This window comes from Macrobrachium rosenbergii, chromosome 1 (genome assembly GCF_040412425.1).
Source record: "Macrobrachium rosenbergii isolate ZJJX-2024 chromosome 1, ASM4041242v1, whole genome shotgun sequence".
Classification (NCBI taxonomy): domain Eukaryota; kingdom Metazoa; phylum Arthropoda; class Malacostraca; order Decapoda; family Palaemonidae; genus Macrobrachium; species Macrobrachium rosenbergii.
The window spans coordinates 10,435,380-10,457,246 of NC_089741.1; positions in this window are offsets into that span (position 1 = coordinate 10,435,380).

Consider the following 21,867-nt stretch of genomic DNA (forward strand, 5'->3'; position numbering starts at 1 on the left):
TAGTTAATTATGTCTGACTGAAGCTCTTCAAACATTCGTTAGTGTAGTAACTTACTAAAGTGACTTATGATGTGTACACTGACTGTGTCAAGTGTAGGGGGCAAGAGTGTAGTAAAGAACATATATGTCTAGATTGTCAAGATTGGGAAGATGGTAAATGGAAGACCTTGAAGTCCCATTTGGATAAATTAGATCGAGACAGGAAAAGGAAGGTGCCCCTTAGAGCCGAAAGTAGATCTAGTCAGGCGATTCCTTCTTTACCTAATGTAGTAGAAGATTGCTCTGTCTCTTCTCCTTTTATTCCCATCCTTAGCCCTCCTACATCTTTACCCCAAACTCCTTTGCCAGGTTCCCGTGTTTTCGATCCCAACGCTGTTGCCAGTCTTGAAGCAAGATTTGATAAAAAATTGACCTTTTAGCTAATACTGTAATGGAATTGGGTTCCTTTTACAGGGATGTTTTGTTGAAATCGGTGTCGTGTCAATGTTGTGCTTAGTGACAGTGTTGCGAGTGTTGAGGAGGTTGCTACCCGTCCCACTGTTGCTCCTAGACGAAGTTCACTGTCCTGCTCCCCCCCCACCTAGGAGAAGACATACCGGAGGTCCAAGGGAGGCCAGTGGGGATTTGCCCACGGTCAGTTGCCCCCTCCGTCGAGCCTGTTACACAGTCTCGGGCTATGACAGGGCGCCACTGGAAAGGCATCTCTTTCAGTGCTTCTCGCTTTTTGTCAGATTCAGAAGGCTCTTTGCTGCGCAAGGTGAACAGCAACGTAGATCTTCTATCTCCTGGCCTTTGAAAAGACATTTTGATGTGGTAGTCAGCTCGCCTTCTGTCAAGAGGGATGCTAGTGTCAGTCCGCAGACCTCCTGCAGTTTCACCGTTCCACCAACCACCGCTTCTTCTGCTTGTCTTCAATCTTCTTGGGATAGACAAGAGCCTTTGTTGAGTCACGAGTATCCTAATTTGGTCTCAAAGCAACATGATTCTTCGAGTAAGAGCCCTTCTCCTCCTGCTAAGTATTCTCTCGGCTCGGATCGCCCATCTCCTTCGGCTTGCTTGGCGCCCGCTTCACCTCTTCAGTCTTCCGCACTCGACTGCTCCGCATCAACTTCCGGGCGTTCGGCGCCAACTGTGGAGTGTTTGGTGGGGCACTCACTGCCTCTCCCCTCTCCATCAGCTCAGGAAGGTTCGGCCTTAGCCCTGATTAAGCATCAGCTTAAAGAACTCGTGGGCTTTTTATAGAAGAAAACAGTCATTTCCAAGAGCAAGGACACCTCCTTATCCCCTCTCTTCTGATGAGGAAGAAACAGAACAAGATACGGATCCTTCATCTGCCTATTCGTCAGTGCTGAGATTCTTTCTGGCGAATTTTCCAGACTACTTTGAGCCTGCTGCTCCTGATTCCCCAGCCTTGACATTTATGATGAAACAATTGGCTGACTTCATCTGCCTCCCCAAGCTAGTTCTTTCCTACTCCTCAAAGAAAGTTCTTTGAGAAGTGGACTAGTGGCTGGCCATGAAGAGGTACTAAGGCAAAGCAACCTTTGCCTTCCCCCCTTCAAAACTTCTCAAGAGAAAGTATCAGTTTTATGCCACTGGGGAAGCTCCCTCCTTTGGAGTCTCTGCTTCCTCCCAGGGGGATTTCTCTGGGTTAGTTGATGCCACACATTGCCCTGTGTTCTCCGCAGCCAAGATTTCCTTCTTGTCTCTTGAACTGGACCATCTTATCAAGAGTCCCTCATTGGATGGGTGGGTACTGTTCTTTTACTTCAAAAGGCATCACTCCTTCTCAGAGATCTGCCTTCCTCTTCTACCCCCTTGGACAAGACGCACCTTTTTCCCGAGGCTGTAGTACTGGACATTGCCGCTGACCTGCAGAAAAAGAACACTCAGGACCTGCTCTCCCAATCTGCGATACACCTCAAGGATTCTTCGACTCTTCCCAGATCTTCGTCACCACTGCAACCTACTCCCTTTCAGAGCTCCCGTTCTAGAACACACACTAAAAACAAGAACATATACCCGTTTCCCACAGCATTCCATCAGGAAGTCCTCCTCCAAGAAATGAAGTCATGCTCCTCTGTACTCAGGTAAGAGCGAGGCTCCTCCGCTTTTGGGAGCGGTGGGAACAAAAGGGAGCGGAATCCTGGATAGTGTCTGTCCTGAAGGAGGGCTACACTATCCCCTTTTTGAACAAACCACCTCTAATCCGCAAGCCTGTGAATTGACAGCTTACTCTCCAGACTCAGAGAGATTTGCTGCTCTCTTGCTAGAGGTCGAGTCTCTTGTTCAGAAAGAGGCTATAGAGGTAGTAGAGGACATTCATTCGCCGGGATTTTACAATCTTTTCTTTGTAGTGCGCAAGTTATTGGGGGCTTGGAGACCCGTTTTGGACGTAAGTGCTCTAAATGTCTTTGTCAAAAAGACAACATTCAAGATGGAAACAAACCAATTGGTCCTTGCATCCACTTGCCAGGGAGAATGGATGGCGTCCATCGACATGCAGGATGTACACTTTCACATTCCAGTGCATCCAACTTTGAGAAAGTACCTCAGGTTTGTGTTTCAGGGCAAGGTGTTCCAATTTCGGGCTCTGTGCTTCGGTCTCTCGACGGCACCGCAAATGTTTACTAGGGTATTGGCTCCCCTAGCGAAATGGCTTCATTTGATGGGGATAAAGATCTCCCTATATCTAGACGACTGGTTACTGTGTTCCAGCTTGAAAGCTCAATGTACAGAGGACATCCGCACAACTCTTCTCTTGGCCCAAGAATTGGGTCTTCTCATCAATCGGGACAAGTCTCTCCAGACGCCTTCTCAGGAGATTCCTTATTTAGGAATGACGATCAACTCTCGGAAGTTCGGGTTTTTACAGTCCCAAAGTGAATAGAAAAGTGTCTCCAGACAGTGGAAGGATTTCTGGAACTAAACTTTTGCTCGGCCAATCAATGGATGAGTCTTCTAGGCACCCTCTCGTCCATGGAACAATTCGTCACTCTGGGAAGACTTCACCTGAGATCTCTCCAATTCTTCCTCAGAGCCAGCTGGAACAGGAAAAAGTTTCCGGACTCGTTTGTGTTCCCGATAATGGTGGAAATCAAGGAGGACCTTTGTTGGTGGAATTCCAGGAAGAGACTATCAGAAGGGAAATCTCTTCAACCGCTGAACCCCAGCCTAGAGCTCTTTTCAGATGCTTCAAACTTACGTTGGGGAGCTCTTTTGGGGTTAAAAGAAGTGCCAGGTACCTGGTCTCAGGAACAGCAAAGCTGGCATATCAACGATAAAGAATTACAGGCGATATTTCTGGGCCTACAGTGCTTCGGTTCAGAAATTCAGGGGAGGACAGTAGCAGTGCATTCAGACAGCACGACGGCACTGGCGTACAACAAGAAACAAGGGGGAACCCACTCTCTCTCCCTGTGCAACCCCCTTAGTTAGAGACTGCCGTGACGTAGTCACATGGCTCCAGCACGGAATATTCTTTCTCATGCTGTAGATTTGTGACGGGCAAGGGGGCTCTCGAACGTTTGACTCTAAATGTCTCTCTGTCCTCTTTTTCTTCTACTCCTTTTTTACTTCTTCCTCCAGCTTATTTTTTCAGCTCCCTTCCATTTTCCTATCCATCCTCTATGACTACCGCTTCTAATTTTTTTTTTTTTCCAACTCTGGCTTACATCGTGTGGATATTTCCACCTTCATTAAATTTCCTGTCTGTGTGAAAGGATTGGGGTTCATGTTCGAAGCTAAGTGCGGGAACTGTGATGGGGAATGTCACCCAACTCGATGATATTTGGACATGAAGGGTGTCAATCTAAAGGTGGAACTATCCCTGAGATCAGCCCGTGGATTCCAGGGGTGGGCTATTATTAGGGGTAGGACTCCCGGCATATTTTCCGGTATGCCCACCAACATAGTCAGAGTGGGGATGATTGTATTCTGGTAAAAGTCTCGGTCCCAACAAGCGGGTTAGGCTTACACTTGTGCCTCTCTGATATGTTGGTGCTATCTCTTTTTGGGTAGGGTAAGGGGTGGATGTCTGGGAGTCAGTTCCTACTGTTGTTGTTAGCTGAGAATAGGGTCCCATGAAAAGTCAGTGGTGCCTTTTCAGTATTCACCAGCAGTGTGTAAATTTTTTTTTTTACTTCAATTTTTCATGGACGGTCCCCATGTTGAAATTAGTACCCCTGGGCCAAATGACAGTCAGACACGGTTGACGACCCAGCGCCAGGCAAGAGGAATAAGGCCAGGAATCCCCAATAAAAAGCATCTGGTTCCAGAATTGTCACACTGGAACCATTTGCAATAAAGAAAAGCAAGAAGTATGAAATAGTTCCTGGGGTCTTTGTACCCAACTAACTCATATGAAAAATATTTGATTCTGAAGCTTAATGGTGACAATATTGATATTTTTGAGGTAAACAGGGAAATTGTAAAATGCTGTGGCAGACAACTGAAAATATCTCCTCAGAACAGTAATATGCTCCTGGTAAAGAGTATCTCCCCAGAGGAAAGCATGAAGTTGATGAGTTTGTCGGCCCTTGTGGGAGTTACAGTTGAGTGCACTCCCCACTCCAGCTTGAATTCCAGCAAGGGTTTTATTTATGCCACTTAGCTAATGGGTTTCTCTGAGGAGAGACTTGCAAATGAATTGAAAGATCAGGGTGTAATCAAGGTGGACAGGATCATAAAGAAGGTGGATGGTGATTGGATACCTCAACCTACCTTAATATTGACATTCAATACTTTAGGACTCCCAGAGTATGTCTCTGCAGCCTGGCATAGATACAAAATAAAACAGTACATCCCAAGGCCCAGAAGGTGTTTCCACTGCTAATGTTTTGGACACACCCTTCAGGCGTGCCTGTCCAAAATACAAGAAAATCCTACAGTTTGTCAGCTGTGGAGAGGTCTTAAAGACGTAATTTGTGGATGACCTGTCAATATCCTTTGCTGCCACCCGGGTGACTGTAGCTGAAATAAAGTTACAATTAATGATAAATAAAATGAGCAAGTTGGGCTGAGAAACAGGGTTTTAAAATCTCTAAGACTACTGCTATATGCTGCTGCCGGATCAGGGGAGTACATCCTGATCCAGACCTCTATTTGCATTGCCGTAGAATCCCATGTGCAGAACAAGCGCGCTTCTTAGGCCTAGTTTTTGACAGCAGAATGACTTGGGTCCCCCATATCAAACATATAAAAGCAAAGTGCCTAGAGGCTCTACACATCTTGAAGGTGCTGTCTCACACCAGTTGGGGAGCTGATAGAAATCTTATACTAAAGCTTCATAAAACCTTAATCTTATCAAAGCTGTGATACGGTTGTGAAGAATATTCTTCAGCTTCTTCATATAACTTAAAAATTTTAGATTCTGTTCATCATTCAGGTATTCGTATAGCCACAGGAGCTTTCCGTTCATCACCAATATCTAGTTTGCTAGTTGATGCAGGGGAAATGCCCCTTGAACTCTATCGCCAGTCATCATTACTTCGATAATGGTTTAGAGTGCAAAGACTTCCCAAATCTCTGGCATTTGCTGTGGCAAACAGAAATATTTTTAATGGTTTTTATGAAAGTCATCCAAGGTATCCTACTCCTTCTAGCTATAGGATTAAAAAGATTTTAGAGGATACAAATATTAGAAAAATACCTATACTTTCTTTTGTGTATCCCACTACCCCTGTCTGGAAGTTACCTGCTGTGAAATTCTGCAGGTACTTCAATGGAGCAAAGAGGGATAAATCTGATGAGGGAATGGGGGCAATATTTTTAGAGCATGCATCAGAGCATATAGATACAAGATTTATATTTACTAATGGTTCCAAATCCAATGCTGGCATTGGTTATGGAGTTTTTTAGTGAATCTTTTAACAAGAGGTGTGCTTCCTTCAGTTGCTTCAAACTTTACAGCTGAGCTGTATGGCATCTTAGTAGCAATGGAACATATTGCAACACTCCCAGTGTCTAGCTACACAACATTTTGTGACTAAAAGTGTCTTGCAGTCCCTGGAAGTCTTCAGTACTGATCATCCTTTAGTGTTGAAGATCTTGCAGTGGATCTCCTTGCACCATTAGAGAGGAAGCATCGTTTCTTTTTGTTGGGTTCCTGCCTATGTAAACATATCGGGAAATGAAGAGGCAGACCAGCTAGCCAAACTAGCAGCACAAGCTTTGATAACAAGAAAATGCCCTGTTCCATATTGTGATACATTCCGGAAATCCATCCAGCATTTATGGGCACTTCAGTGGGACAGTAGACACCAATAAAATGAAAGGAATCACTAGTCAGACACACCCTTGGAAATATGACTTAATACCAAGGAAGTGGAAGGTTGTATTGTGTAGATTACGTATTGGCCATACGCGTTTAACTTACGGCTATGTGATGAATGGGGAGAATAGTGCAGCAGATAATTGCATATTTCATAAGAATCGTTCAGATAGTGAAACAAGCATGAAATTTTGCACAAGTGCTCTTTAAAGTTCCCTCTATCAGAAAAGGGCGCTGGCCACGCAAAAAATTTAATATGGCGGCCAAATTCCAAGATGGCGGCCAGTATCGACAGATTTTGGCCAATTTTTCACTAGAATGGCATGTATTTGCTTCTAGCAATATGGTAAAGCTCTTCCATACTATTTCTTGTGAATATTATGTTTCTGTAGCTTCCCAGTACAGTTTACCTTTAAATATGGGGGCTATATGGCTGCCAAGAAAAGGTAGAAACAATAATTATAATGAGAAATAATGCCCGTTCAACAATTATCGTTTTAAGCATGGATCTTGGTTTCTGTGGTTTTAGATCCTAATGAGGCCATCTCTTTCGAATAACTCATCAATTTTGAAGGAAAATTAATAAATGTAAGAGTGTATGTCTGCACACAACCAGGGCACACTGGTGACATCACTGCTGTGTAACTTAGCATGGGGTTCAGTGCCAGCTAATCCAGCTTTACTAATCCTGTAGTCTTAGACTAGTAGTTGTAGTATAGTTTAGTTTAGTGTCCCAAATGCTTTCTAACAGGCCCAGACCAGCTTTAGTTAGATAGCCGCACCTGAATAGACAGGATGTGCCAGCGCGGGAGAGCCGAGCCAAGGGTATGGGGGCTGTACATGATGGTTCATGTACTTACCCGGATGGTGTACAGATCACACGGGACTTAAATGGCACTGGATGAATGATCGGGCTAGGTGTAGGGAGACCGAACCTAGTTGAATCCCATACAGGAATGTGTGCTTTGTTTAAGGTGGTAAAAGGATAACCCCTCGGCCTTAATCAAAAGTGAAATCATGGCAGAATGTGATGCCAATCCAATATTGAGCAGTAGAAAAACAAACTGGAGTTTGTGTTGTCTTTGTCAGAAGGACAAAAGAGGTGAGCACTTGACATCACCTCCAAGTCATCATGTCCTAGACCATGATGGGTACACAATGCTGGCAAGGAACATTCCCATGTTCAGTGAAATTAATGAAATGCCACTGATAATGGATCCAGCAAGGCTGGATGAAGGTGATGGCATAGAGGCCACTCTCAGGAAAAATGCAGCAAAATACCATGTGAACTGTCGCTTGTTGTTTAACAACACTAAACTGGAAATAGATGATGCAGTGAATCTGACGTGGTCAGCTCATCACGCTTCAATGAAGAGAAGCCCAGAATTTGAAGTAACCATAACTTCATTGCTTCCTCTCCTGCGTGATCAGGCTCATTCTGTTGCTACGATCAAACACGTGATGCAGAAAGTGCAGGATGTCACTGATTTTCTGAACCCTGGCCAGATACCCATAATCACAGCTGATCAGCCAATCTATGCCGTAGCAAAGCAGGTGCAGTGGCAGTGGCCTGATCAGTATGGCGAAGACAAGTATCTGGTAATGTTTGGTGGTCTGCACATTGAGATGGCAGCAATGACATCTCTTGGTACTCTTCTTCATGGCAGTGGTTGGACAGGAGCTCTGGTGGAGGCAGGAGTTGCTTCATCTGGAACTGCAGAATCCTTCCTGTCAGCTGCAAGTGTAACCAGGACACGGCAGATGCACCAGGTTACAGCCTCTAGTTTGTACAAACTCCTGAGGACAGCATACACTGACTACTGTGCTGAGAAAGCAAACAACAATGAGCAGGCATTAGAGTTTGAGGAGTGGTGTGACCTTCGAAGACAGCAGAGTCCACAGTTCCACTTCTGGCACATGGTGTTGTCTATGGAACTTGTGATATTCCTACTGATCAGGTCCTTCCGTGAGGCCAATTTTGTCCTCTACTGCCAGGCATTGCATGAGCTGATACCCTACTTCTTTTCCAACAATAATACAAACTATGCTCGTTGGCTGCCTATTCACCTCAGGGACATGCTTACCCTAGAGAGTTCACACCCAGAGTTGCACAAGGAGTTCAAGGCTGGCAACTTTGTTGTGCACAAGACCAGTCGCCAGTTCTCAGCAATGGCTCTTGACCAAGCTCATGAGCAGACCAATGCCTTTATAAAGGCTGATGGCGGAGCCATTGGGCTGACTGAAGATCCGTCAGCACTCAGAAGATGGATGGTGGCTGGCCCAGAGATCATCCGCTTGGTGTCTGCATACGAAACAGAGGTTCAAAGTAAGGAGTCTAATGAGCAGACAACACACCATGAACAAACACCTCATGCGCAGAAGACATTCTTGGAGAGAGTCAGCAAGCTGTCATTGGCTTTGCAACACTTGGGAAGTCCTTTTCAGGAAGAGAGCCAGGATCTGTATTCCATTGACAACAAAGACATTGCCCACCCCAGCTCAGCAGAACTTCTACAGACACACCTTGACAGAGGCCACACTAAATTTCAGAAGTTTTCAGACTCTTTGGCAAACAATGCAGTCTCCTTCTATGAGCCGATAAAGAAGAACAGAACTGACTTCTTCAGGCAAGAAGCTGCTCCTGTAGAACAGTCAAAGCAGAAACTTCTGAAGGAGGATTGCCAGCTTTTCTCAAAGCTATTTATATCCTGTCAGAGCCGTGAATGTGATCTGCAGGAATTCTTCCAGCACGAGAATCAAACATTCCCAGCTTCCCTTAGTGAGGGTGGTAGGCTGTACACATGTCAGAAGTCTCAGCTGACCTCGCTCCTGGAGAGTCATGTTACACTAGAAGACAAAGAACCAAAGACTGATGTCCTCATTGTAGATGGATCAGCTTTGGTCCATGCCTTGCCACCAAAGAAAGGAAAGACCTTTGAGGGCTATGCACTTTGCGACTTCTTGCCTGTGATACAATCCTATAGCAGCAAGTACACATCATCACATCTTGTATTTGATGTATACAATACATCCAGCCTCAAAGCTGAGACCAGGCTCCAACGTGGTCAAGGAGGAAGGCGCAAGGTGACAGACAAGAACACAATTCCATCCAACTGGCGCAATTTCCTAAGACACGATGCCAACAAGACAGAGTTGTTCCAGTTCCTGGCAGACAAAGTTGCCCAGATGTCTGCCACAAATGTTGTCATTGCCATGAAAGGGTCTGCTGTCCTCAGCACTCATGAGGCTAGTCTTCAGGGACTGGAAAAGTGCTCTCATGAGGAAACTGACACCCGCATCTTTCTCCATGCCAAATATGCCACAGAACATGGAGCCAAGACCATCACGGTTAAAGCAAATGACACAGATGTTCTTGTCGTTGCAGTCAGTGCTTTCTCCACTCTCCACAATCTAGGGCTAGAGAAGCTATGGGTGGCATTTGGCCAAGGCCAGAGCCTGCGCTGGATTGCTGTGCATGACCTGTGCAACTCTCTGGGCCAGGAGAAGGTGAATGGCATGCTCTTCTTCCATGCGTTCACAGGCTGTGATACAGTGTCAGCCTTCCGGAGCAAGGGCAAGAAGACCGCCTGGCAGACATGGAACATCTTTCCAGAGGCCTCCACTGTGTTCTCCAAACTGAGTCACTACCCTCTCAGAGTGGAAGAGAGTGACCTGAAGGTCCTGGAGAGGTTTGTCATACTTATGTATGAAAGATCCAGCACTGCTGGCACTGTGGATGAGGCTAGACTTGATATGTTTGCCAGAAAACAAAGGGCATATGAGGCCATTCCACCAACCAGGAGCTCTCCTCCAACACACCAAGCGTGCTGCGTACCAGGCTGGTTGTGTGTGGGGGCAGGCCACCCAGTGTCAGCCACAGCCAGAGAACCCTGCTGAGTGGGGATGGCAAAAGTCTGGTGAAGCATGGCAAGTCCTCTGGACAACCAACTCGCCCTTAGCCAAGAGTTGCCAACAGCTTACCAAATGTGGATGCAAAGCAGGCTGTCGGGAAAGGTGCAAGTGCTACAAGCTGGGTCTTCCCTGCACAGCTCTGTGCACTTGCAAATGTGAAGTCTAGATAAATATTGCCCTCTCTTCAGTAGATAATCTAGCTTGAGCATCCAACGTGTCATGCTATGCCTACCTTCTTATCCTCGAATTTTTCAAAGGTGTAGGTTGAGAGACCTATACATAGATTGGTTGCGTTTAGTCCGTATTTCTCTTCTTTTCTTTTTATGGTTACAGTCTTAGACACAATGTTGTATGTGACCATACCATTACTATTTCAGTTGAAAATAGCATATTAGTTAAACTGTCTGATCACATGAATATACCATTAAATAAAAACAGTTGGTCTCTATGTCTGCTAGCGCTGTGGATAGAAAAAAAAACTTTTATGGCAACCATTTTGTACGCCATCTTGGTTACAATTCATTTAGTAAGGGTTTTCAATAAAATGTGTGGTATGGAACATTTTTATAACCTAAAAGTCGAGGTTTAAAAAAAAAAAAAACTGGCATATTCCATCCAATAGATGCTCCCAAACCAGTGAATCTCAACATAGATGGCGGCAATTTTGAAAAATAGCCGCCATCTTGGATTTTCAGGTGGCCAGCGCCCTTTTCTAAGAGAGCGTAGTCTTAGGAATGTTTGTGCCAAATTTCATGCTTGTTTCACTATCTGAACGATTTTTACAGCAATCTGCTGCACTAGAATGAGCCCTTCTGTGACAATTGCTTAGTTCTGCTAACTGTTAGGCATTTGCTGGTTGAGTGTCCCAGTCTAGTGGAACTTAAGAATCGTTTTTTTATCATATAGCAGTGAAGCAAGTGGTAATTATAGCATGGCAAAACTGTTTGGAGAAAGCATATGTATTAATAACATTACTGTATCTTTTATCAACGAAGCTGGTCTTCTCAAATATATTTGACAGCTGTGCTGTCTTAGTATATTCATTCTTTTTTTTTAAGTTATACTGTTTTTATTGGATCAAATTTATCAATAGTTGTTTTTAACAAATTTATTTATTTATTTTTTAAGTTATAGGTTTCTTTTTTGTTTTTTTCAATAAAATTTATGTTCTTTTTAGCAGAATTTTATTTTTAATTTTGTTTAACACATTATAAAAGTGAAAAGATCACATTTGGTATTCGGCATCAGTGACCCTGGTAGTTGTGATGCCAGATAACCCATAGTCAGTCTCCCTGTACAAAGTGGCAAGGGGTCTTCGTCTTTGGTTGCACCAGAACGACACTCAAGTGACAACTCTTTTTATCCAGGGGAAACTCAACGTTCTTGTGGACGAATTGAGCCATCAGAGACAGATCCTTCCCACAGAATGGACATCAGACCCGTTAGTTTGTCTGGATCTGTGGAAGCTCTGGGGGAAACCCATGATAGATTTGTTCGCATCCTCCAGAAATCACCGACTTTCTCTCTTCTGCTCACCACTCACCAGTACCAGATCCCATGGCATGGGCGACCAATGCAATGTTGCAGGACTGGTCAGACAAAAATCTGTATGCCTTTCCCCCATTCATTTTAGTGAGACAAGTCATCAACAAATTCTAGTCACATCAAAACCTGTCCATGATCTGGATAGCCCCCTTCTGGCCAGCAAAAGAGTGGTTCTCGAATCTGCTAGAACTTCTTGCGGACTTCCCGAGACTGCTGCCAGAGAAGCAACAACTTCTCAGGCAACCTCACTCCCGACGGTTCCACCAAAACCTGTCTTCTCTGGCCCTAGCAGGATTCAAACTGTTAGGTGACTGCTCCGAAAGAAGGGCTTTTCAAGAGCGGCTGCAGGCGCGATTGCGAAGTGTAAAAGACAGTCATCAGATAATGCCTACCAGGCTAAATGGTCCATCTTCAGGTCTTGGTGCAGACGAAATAACGTGTCTTCTTCTAATACCTCTGTAGCAGAAATAGCGGACTTTCTTCTGTTCCTACGCTCCACCAAAGGACTTTCCACCTGTACCATTAAAGGCTACAGAGCTATGCTTGGCTCAGTTTTCTGCCATAAGGGAATTGACTTATCGTCTAACCAGGATTTGTCCAGCCTCATTAAGCTCTTTGATACCGCAAAGCTTAAAGAAAAACCTTTGCTGTCCTGGAACTTAGACATGGTACTTGATTGGCTGTCCAGTTCACGATTTTAGCCCATGCACTCTCTCCTTAAGGGACTGAACCAGGAAAACTTTTTTGGTCACCTTGGCCATCGCCAAAAGATCCAGTGGAATCCATGCTCTGGACGGAAATATCAGATTTTCTCGGGAATGCAGTTTGCTCCTATCCCCTAGACTTTTTAGCTAAGAATGAATTGCCATGGAATCCATGGCTTTGTTCTTTTACGATCAAGAGCTTGTCCGAGATAGTAGGGTCATCTGAAGAAGAAAGAACTCTCTTTCCAGTAAGGGCTCTTAAGTTTTATCTTCATAGAACATAGGACATTTATGGTACTTCAAGGAACCTTTAGTGTTCTGTGAAATATCCCTCTCGACCCTTGTCTAAGAATGCCCTGGCATTTTTTCTCAGGAACTTGATTTCAGAAACGCATTCCATGGTGAGCGAAGACTCCCTCTCTGCTTACAAGGTAAAACCCCATGAGATAAGAGCTGTCGCTACGTCTTCGGCGTTTAAGCACAATTTATCCTCCACGTCAGTTGTGCAAGTGACGTTTTGGAAGTGCAAGTCGGTGTTTGCATCTCATTGCTTAAGGGATATCGAGACTACTTACAATCAGTGCAGTACCTTGGGTCTGTTTTATGCAGCTGGCGTGCTGTTGGGGGAGGAAACGTAGAAAGCAATGTCCTTTCTTTAATCTCTTTGCCTTGCTTAGGGTGTTGAGTTTTTTGGGGAGCCTGGGAGTACTATATACTTGGAGTACCCTCCATTCTTTTGGTTTTAATGGTTGGGTATTGGTATTTTTAATTTGGTTTTTGGTGGTTATGGTGACTATTTACTCTTGTTGTTTTGTGTGGCACTGCACCCTGGGCAGGGGCATCTTGTACTTTGCTAGCCCTCGGAAATTAGTCCATCACTACAAAGTACCCACTGGAGCAGTAGGCCCTCAAGGCTTTACCGCCTCGCCTCCACTGGATAAGATGAGCGCCAACCAGCGGCAGTATCTACCTGTAGCAGCTCTCTTATCAGGTAAGGTTCAACAACACTGATTCAATGTTAGCAAATTTCTATTCTCACACTCATTACTAGTAATAATGTTTTGGGGTAGATATGTGGGAATCAGCTATGCAATTACTGGGTAAGTTACTTATATAAAAATGACATTTTTATAGTAAAGTTTTATATATATTTGCCCAGTAATTACATGATTGGAGTCCACCAGCCTCCCCTCACTTGGACATACTGTAGGGGTATAAACAAATTAAAGCTCTTTGCTATGTTGTACCTCTCCTTCCCTCGAAAGTGGGTGGGGCACATCACCATAACCAAAACAAACTAGCATGACCCGCAATTTCAAAATTTTAAGCTGCTGGTTAAAAGAATCCACTGTAATAGCTATGTAAGTATATATAAAACTTTATTTTATTATAAAAATGTCATTTTTGTCTCTTAGAATTTGGATGTTGTTCTGAAGTGGCTTACAAGCGCAACTTTCGAACCCCTTAGCTCGACCTCTTTCAAGAATCTTTCTAGGAAGACACTCTTTCTCGTGGCGTTGGCGACCGCCAAACTTGGTAGCGAACTCCAAGCCTTCAACAGGAGAGTAGGTTTTTCAAGTGGAAATGCAGTATGTTCGCTTTCGCTTGGTTTCCTCGCCAAAAATGAAGACATCTCTAAGCCATGGCCTCGTTCGTTCATTATTAGAAGCTTAACGGACATACTTGGCCCAGAGGAAGAAGAGAGACTTCTTTATCTTGTGAGAGCTTTAAAATACTATCTTCAGAGGACAGAAAAGATCAGAGGACCCTCATACAGGCTCTGGTGCTCAGTGAAGCACCCTTCTCGACCTCTGTTGAAGAATACCCTTTCTTTCTTCATTAGAAGTTTGATTATGGAGGCGCATTCTCAAGTTCGAGAAGATGCTTTACCTTCCCTTAAGGTTAATGCTCATGAGGTTCGGGCTGTCGCAACGTCTCCGGCTTTTTGGCATAATATCTCTTATGAGAACATTCTACAGTCAGTGTTTAGGAAGTGTAGATCGGTGTTTGCTTCTCATTATCTTAAAGACGTTGAAACAGTGTTTGATAGTTGTTCAACTTTGGGTCCTTATGGTGTTGGAAAAGGAAGCATAGGGGGCTCTCTGTCCCTCTACTGTCTCCTTGCCTTGTTGTAAGGTAGTTGAGTTTTAGGGAAGCCTGGGGGTACCTGCCAGTTTTTAATGATGGGGTGGTGGTTTTTAATGTTGTGTTTTATTCTAGTCTATGCCCAGGGCAAGGGCACTATTGTTGTCTTTGTCAGCCATTGGTGAACTTCCATGGCTGCAAAGTACCCACTGAAGTAGGGGTGACTCTTGGCCATTATGCCACACCCTCTACAGGTTAAGATGAGCACCGACCAGAGGCAGTACCCGACTGAAGCAGCTCTCTTACCAGGTAAGGTACCGAAGCATTGTTCCAGTGCAAGCATCCTTCCTAGTTCAAAGTCATTATCTTTACTAGTGTTTTGAATCGGAACTTGTCCATGATTCCCACCTCCTCTCAATGTAGAATCAGCTATGTAATTGCTTGGTAAGTCACTTACATAAAAATGACATTTTTATGATAAAATAAACTTTTATATATACTTACCAAGCAATTACATAACTGGAGCCCACCCTCCTCCTCTCGGTGGCTTCAAACGAATTGATCCTGTCTGCTGATTTGTACCTGTCAGTCCCGAAAGTGGGCAGGACCCTGTCACCTACACTAGCGATGGTAATGCCACAGCAAAAAATTTGAATTTCATTAGACTGACGCTTAGAAAGCTAATAGCTCTATGTAATTGCTTGGTAAGTATATATAAAACTGTATTTTATCATAAAAATGTCATTTTTCTTGACCATCTTGCACATACACAAACTTTCGGCTTATAAACATTCAAAGTTACAAATGGCCATGTCTGCACTATATATGGGATAAGCAAACTGTATTTCATGTATATACACATTTCATTATGTTTTTTAAAGGGAAGATTAAAGATTTTCATTTGTAGTAAACTTTATAATAAACACATTTTCTCAATAGACAGCTTTATTACCACACAGTGCTATAGTATATGATATTGGCCAAGTGCAATGCTGGATGTCTTGGTTGAACTTATAAACAAACTCTTGGATTGGAAGTTTTTTATGTATGGGTCACCTATACAGTAATCCCGCAATTATCTGGATTGACATTATCTGGAACTCAACATTATCCAACACACCCAGGATAGGTATCAAGGCCCCAAAGATATATAATATATATTAATTTAAAAAAAAAATTGAAAAAACTGCCCTCTGATAGTTGGCAATGCTGCGCAGTCCCAAGAAAATGGTGGTAAAATTGCCAACACTCGCACTGATCGGGAAATGGTTTTGGTGGGTGGGGGAGGCCTCGAGAAGTTTCCATGGTGGGGGGTCCGTTTAGATGGATTGATGGCATCGGAGAGGAGGGGCAGCAAGGCTAGGTAGAGAAAGGCTCAGAGCAGGGGGTTGTTTTGGAAGGTGGGTGGAGCTGGGGAGAAGTTTCTATGGCTGGATGGGGTTGGGGAGCCGGTGTTGGATGGGTGAAGTGGGTTAGGTAGACCTGACTTGAACCTGATGGAGCTTGTTTGGTTTCATGCTTTTATGTTGTGATATAGCAATTCATATTTTGTAAGGATACAGTACTGAGAGAGAGAGAGAGAGAGAGAGAGAGAGAGAGAGAGAAGAGAGAGAGAACAATAACTGAGGTATGTTTGCATTGATGTCTGTACAGTGACACATAGACTCCTTAACTTTTTATTTATATTTTATGCTACAGTATTCTTGTTTCTTATTTTTACTGTATTTTCTCATTTTATATAAGTGACTTAAAGCAATTACATAGCTACTAGCTTTCTACATGGCAGTCTAACGAAATTAACATTTTCGCAGTGGCACTGCCATCGCTAGTGTAGGTGGCAGGGTCCCGCCCACTTTTGAGACTGATCGGCACAACTCAGCATAGAGCCTCAATTCGTTTTCTGCCGGCTCCTGATTTAACGTCGGTAGTTGTGCAGTAGCTGCTTCATCTTTTTTTAATTTTTTGTCTTGTATTTTTGGTGAAGTCTTCTTTCTAATTTTTTTGTGGTGGCTTTTCCTATTTTAGTAATGTCGTAAGTTAATTTGATTTCCAAGATAGACAAATATGTGCAACTCCAGCTCTTCAAGCATTTGTTATTGCACTGAGGGGTGTAAAATTAAACTTGTTAAAGTGGCTTATGATTTGCACACTAAGTGTGGCAAGTGTAGGGGGCAGGAATGTAGTAGAGAACTTACACGTCCAGAGTGTCAGGATTGGGAAGATTGTAAAGGGAAAGCCTTGAAATCCCATCTGGACAACTTAGACCGAGATAGGAAAAGGAAGGCGGCCCTTAGAGCCAAAAGTAGAACCAGTCATGAGATTCCTTCTTTACCTGATGTGGTAGAAGATAGCTCCGTTTCTTCTCTTTTGATTTATGTTACGTCTCCCATCCTTAGCCCTCGTACACATTTACCCCACACTATTTTACCAGATTCCCATGCTTCCGATCCCAACGCTGTTGCCAATCTTGAAGCAAAATTTTTAACCAATATTGTTGTGGAATTAGAGGGATTTTGTGTTGAAAATGGCATTCAGTGTTGGTGTTGCGCCTAGTGAGTGTTGTGAGTGTTGAGGAGGTGGCTGTCCATCCCCTGATGCTCCTAGATGAAGGTCACTGTCGCGCTCCCCTACACTGGGGAGAAGACATACTGGATGTCCGAGGGAGGCCAGTGGGGTTTGCCCACGGGCAGTTGCCCCATCCGTCGAGCTTGTTTCACGGTCCCAGGCTACAACAGAGCGCCACTGAAAAGGCGGCGTCTTTCAGTGCTGCTCATCTGTCATTGGATTCGGAAGACTCTTTGCTGGATGCGAGGTGTCAGCGGCGTCGATCTTCAGTCTCTTGGCTTTTGAAAAGACTATTTGATGTGGCAGACAGCTCTCCTCCTGTCAAGAGATATAAGGAGGCTAGTGTTAGTCAACCTTCCTGCAGTTTTGCCGTTCATTCTGCTACCACTTCTGCTTGACATCAACCTTCTTGGGATAGTCCAGGACCTCTTTTGAGCCATGAGCACCCATTTTGTCTTTAAACGACATGGTACTTTGAGTAAGCACCTGTCACTGTCTGCTAAGTGCTCTCTCAGCTCGGAGTGTCCCTCTGTTTCGACTCGCTTGGCACCTGCTTTGCACCTGACCACTCGGCACCAACTGTGGAGTGTTCAGCGCCAACATTTGGGCACTCGGCTGCAACTGTGGAGCATTTGGCGCCAACATTTGGGTGCTTGGCGCCAATATTTGGGCGCTTGGTGCCGAATTCCGGGCACTCGGTGCCAACTTCAGGGCGTTCGGCGCCAACTGCGGACTGTGGAGTGTTTGGCGCTAAGATTTGGGCACTCGGCGTCAAAAGTGGGGCGCTCGATGCCTCTTCCTTCTTCATCAGCTCAGGAAAATTCTCCTTTAGCCCTGATTAAGAGTCAGCTTGAGGAACTTATGGGTTTTTTAAAAAGAAACTGTCGTTTCCAAGAGAACAAGGATGAACTTGAACAAGATACTGCTCCTTCGTCTGCTTATTTGTCGTTGCTAAGATTCTTTCTGGCAAATTTCCAGATATCTTCGAGCCTGCTGCTCCTGTTTCCCCAACCTCGACATTTCTTACGAGGAAATGATCTGCTGACGATGTTTGCCTCCCCAAGCTAGCGTTTTCTTCTTCCTCAAAGAAAGTTTTTTGAGAGGTGGATGAGTGGCTGGCCATGAAGAGGACCAAGGTAAAGCCCTCCTTCCAAACTTCTGGATGTCAGCTTCCTGAATTATTTTGTGCTGAAAACCAAATTTCATATCGAAACCAGTCAATGGGTCGTGCCCTCTCTCCATCGGGGCAACTGGATGGTCACCCTCAGCATGCAGGACTCCCTTTTTTTCCATGTCCTGATACATATAGATTCAAGAAAATTCCTGCGCCTTGTATATCTCGCATGGGCGATGGATACCATGCTGTTGGTATAGAGGGATGAATAAATCTGTTTGTATTTAGCATTTCCCAATGTTTTGTAAGAGAGAGAGAGAGAGAGAGAGAGAGAGAGAGAGTGTAATGGTCGTTGGTGAGTGCTTCGGTTGTTGGAAGAGGGATGAGGTCGTTAGTTTGTTTGTGGCGCTGTCTGTCTGTGGAATATGTGAAGGATTTTTCGGTTTTTGAGTGAGTCTTGAGTCAGAGCGAGTGCTAGTTAGTCGTTTGGTCTTGGACAGTTTTTTGTGTGCTTTTTGAGAGTTGTTGGTTTTCCTTGTTAGTGTACTGTTCTTGTTGTGTACATAGTTCTATCTTCTTTTTTTTTGTTTCCTTGTTTTGTTTGTGTGGTTTTGGGTGCTGTGTTGGCGACTGTGGACGCCTTACTCCATCTTCCAGCAACCGAGGATCAGGGTGAGTGTTGTGTACTGTTTTTTGTGTTTTTTTAAATTTCGCCACGTAATATTTGGCGCCCAACGTGGGGCAGCTGGTGGTGCAGCTGCAATTGAGATTAGTGGCTAGTAGTGTGACTGGAGGGAATGGAAGAGGAACTGGTGAGGTTGAGAGAGGAGTTGCGGCTGGCAAGAGAGGAGAATGAGAGGCTGAGGGGTGAGAATGAGGAGTTGAGGAGTCAGCTGGAGGAGATGGGGGGAATGCTAAGGAGTGCAAAAGAAGAAATGAAAGGGGAGATGAAAGAGTCAGAAGAGAGAATGGAAGAGAGGATGGATAAAAAGTTGGAGGGAATGATGAAAAGTGTGGAAGAAATGATGAAAGGTAGGTTCAAGGGTGGTTTTGGAGAAGGGGCTGTTGGAGGCAGGTCCTCTGGAACGTGTGAAGGGGCAAGAGAGAAAGAAAAGGAGGAAGAAGTGAATGGAAGCGTGAGTGATGAAAGTGATGTGGAAATAGGAAGTAAGAAACGAGAGAATGAAAGGCAGGGTAAGGAAAAGGGGAATGAAAAGCAAGGGAAGGAACAGAGGGAAGGTAAGGATAAGTCAGGGGAAGAAAAAGGAAGAAGGGAAAGGGAAAGGAAACTGGTAAGAAGGGTAAGGAAGTGGGAAAGGCAGGAAAGAAGGGAGAGGGTGAAGGCAGTAGTGATAGTGAGGTGGATGGAGGTGAGTGGATAAAAGTGGATAAAAGAAGGGGGAAGAAGAGTGTAATGAGTAAGATAAATGTAAGTGCGGAAGTGGACTCTTTGTATTCGGAAGAGGGTATGAAAGGACAGAGTGAAAGTAGCGAAAGTGAGAGTGAAAGTGAGGAAGAAGTGAGAAAGGCTATGTATGTGAGGGAGGTACCCCGGTGTGAAAGGTATAATGAGTATGGAAGTAGGGATGTGCATGATTTCTTTAGGGAGTATGAAAGGTTTTGTCAGGATAAGTATGGGGAAAGTAAGAGAGTGTGGGCACGAGAGTTAGGAGAATATTTGATTGGGTTTTTGCTTGATATGTATAGGGTTATTATGAGTGTGGGAGATGTTGAGTATGACAAGCTGAAAGCTAGACTAGTTAAGCAAGCGAGGCGTATGAAAGCGAGTGTTAAGTATAAGAGGAAGAATGAATTTGATGAGGCAAGAATGAAAGCTGGGGAAACCTTGTCACTGTATGCTTGTAGGCTGAAGACGTTGGCAAGGAAGAAGTTTGGGGATGATGGGATAGATGAATGTAAGGAGTTAGTACGGAAGTTGTTAGGGACAGTGCCAGATGGAGTTAGAGAATTTGTGAACTTGAAGTGGAAGGAAAAGAAAAGATGGACGAATGAAAGGTTGACTTGGGGAGAAATTTTGGAAATTGTAGAAGATTATGAGCTTGACAGGGTTATAAAAGAGAGCAGAAGTGTAAGTGTTAGGGCTGGGGTAGATGAGAGAGTACCAGAGTTTGGAAGCTTTAGGGATGCAGTGTTGAGGGGCCCAATGAGAATGGCCGATAGTGTAATAGATAGGAGTGTAAGAGCAAGTAATGTGGAGGTGCCAGTGAGGATGAATGGTGGGTTTGTAAAGGGACAACGGGTTGGACGGGTTAGGGATAGTAGGTGTACAAAGGGAAGGTTGATGAGTGGAAGTCGAGCGAAGTGTTTTAGATGTGGAAAGGAAGGACATACAAAGAATGAGTGTAGGTGGGCTTTAGGAGCGTGTTTCGGGTGTGGGCAATTGGGACATTTGGTAAGGGAGTGTACAAAAGATAGGGGGGTTAAATGCTACAGGTGCGGACAGGTGGGTCATATTGCTAATGGTTGTAGGGGTACCTGAGTGAATGTAATATGTGGCAACTGTGGTAAGAATGGGCATTATGCGAGAATGTGTTCAGAACCGAGAGCGAAGTGTGTCGAATGTGGAATGGAAGGGCATGTATCAAGTGTATGTAGACGAAAGAGGGTGACTGTGACAGCGAATTCGGGAAACTGAGTGTGAAGGGGGTTCAAATGGGTGGATCCTCCAGGATGCAAGCGGTGCGTGTGATGCATGTACGTGAGGGGTTGTTGCATGAGGATCAGCAATTTGTTTTGATAGAGTATAGTAGAAAACGTAAGAAAGGGAAGAACGTAAGTGAATGGAATGGCCGTAAGTTGTGTGATAGGGTTGTGAATGCCAAAGTGGAAATGAGTGATAAAGCGTGTAATACGAATGAATGGGATGGTATGAATAGAACGTATAGCATATGCGGGTTTGATATAACTGAGTTGACTGAACGTGTAGGGGTTAGTGAACGGTTGGAGGTGAGCGAAAGTGTAAGAGTAAGACAGCGTAGCAGTAATATACGAGTGATTGAAAGCATGAATGAATCATTGAAAGAATTGGAAAGGTCAATGAGCGAATGGGATGGGTTAGTTGAAGAATTGGGGGAGGTATTTGGGAACGAGTTAGAGGGTATAGATGAGATTGTGGATGAAATTGAGAGTGGTAATAGTGAAGAAGATAGCGTGAATCTGAGAGAGAATGGAGGAGAAGATGTGAATTTGAATGTTGCTAGAAGAGAGAATGATTGCGTGCCCACGAACGCGTTCTAAAGGACCTGCTAGTGAGCATCCATGGGTGTTACGTAAGGCGATTTGAATGCAGTGTGAAAGGTGTTGGTTGGGAAATGCTACAAGGGGGGAGAATTATAGAGGGATGAATAAATTTGTTTGTATTTAGCATTTCCCAACGTTTTGTAAGAGAGAGAGAGAGAGAGAGAGAGAGAGAGAGAGAGAGAGAGAGAGTAATGGTCGTTGGTGAGTGCTTCGGTTGTTGGAAGAGGGATGAGGTCGTTAGTTTGTTTATGGCGCTGTCTGTCTGTGGAATATGTGAAGGATTTTTCGGTTTTTGAGTGAGTCTTGAGTCAGAGCGAGTGCTAGTCAGTCGTTTGGTCTTGGACAGTTTTTTTGTGTGCTTTTTGAGAGTTGTTGGTTTTTCTTGTTAGAGTACTGTTCTTGTTGTGTAT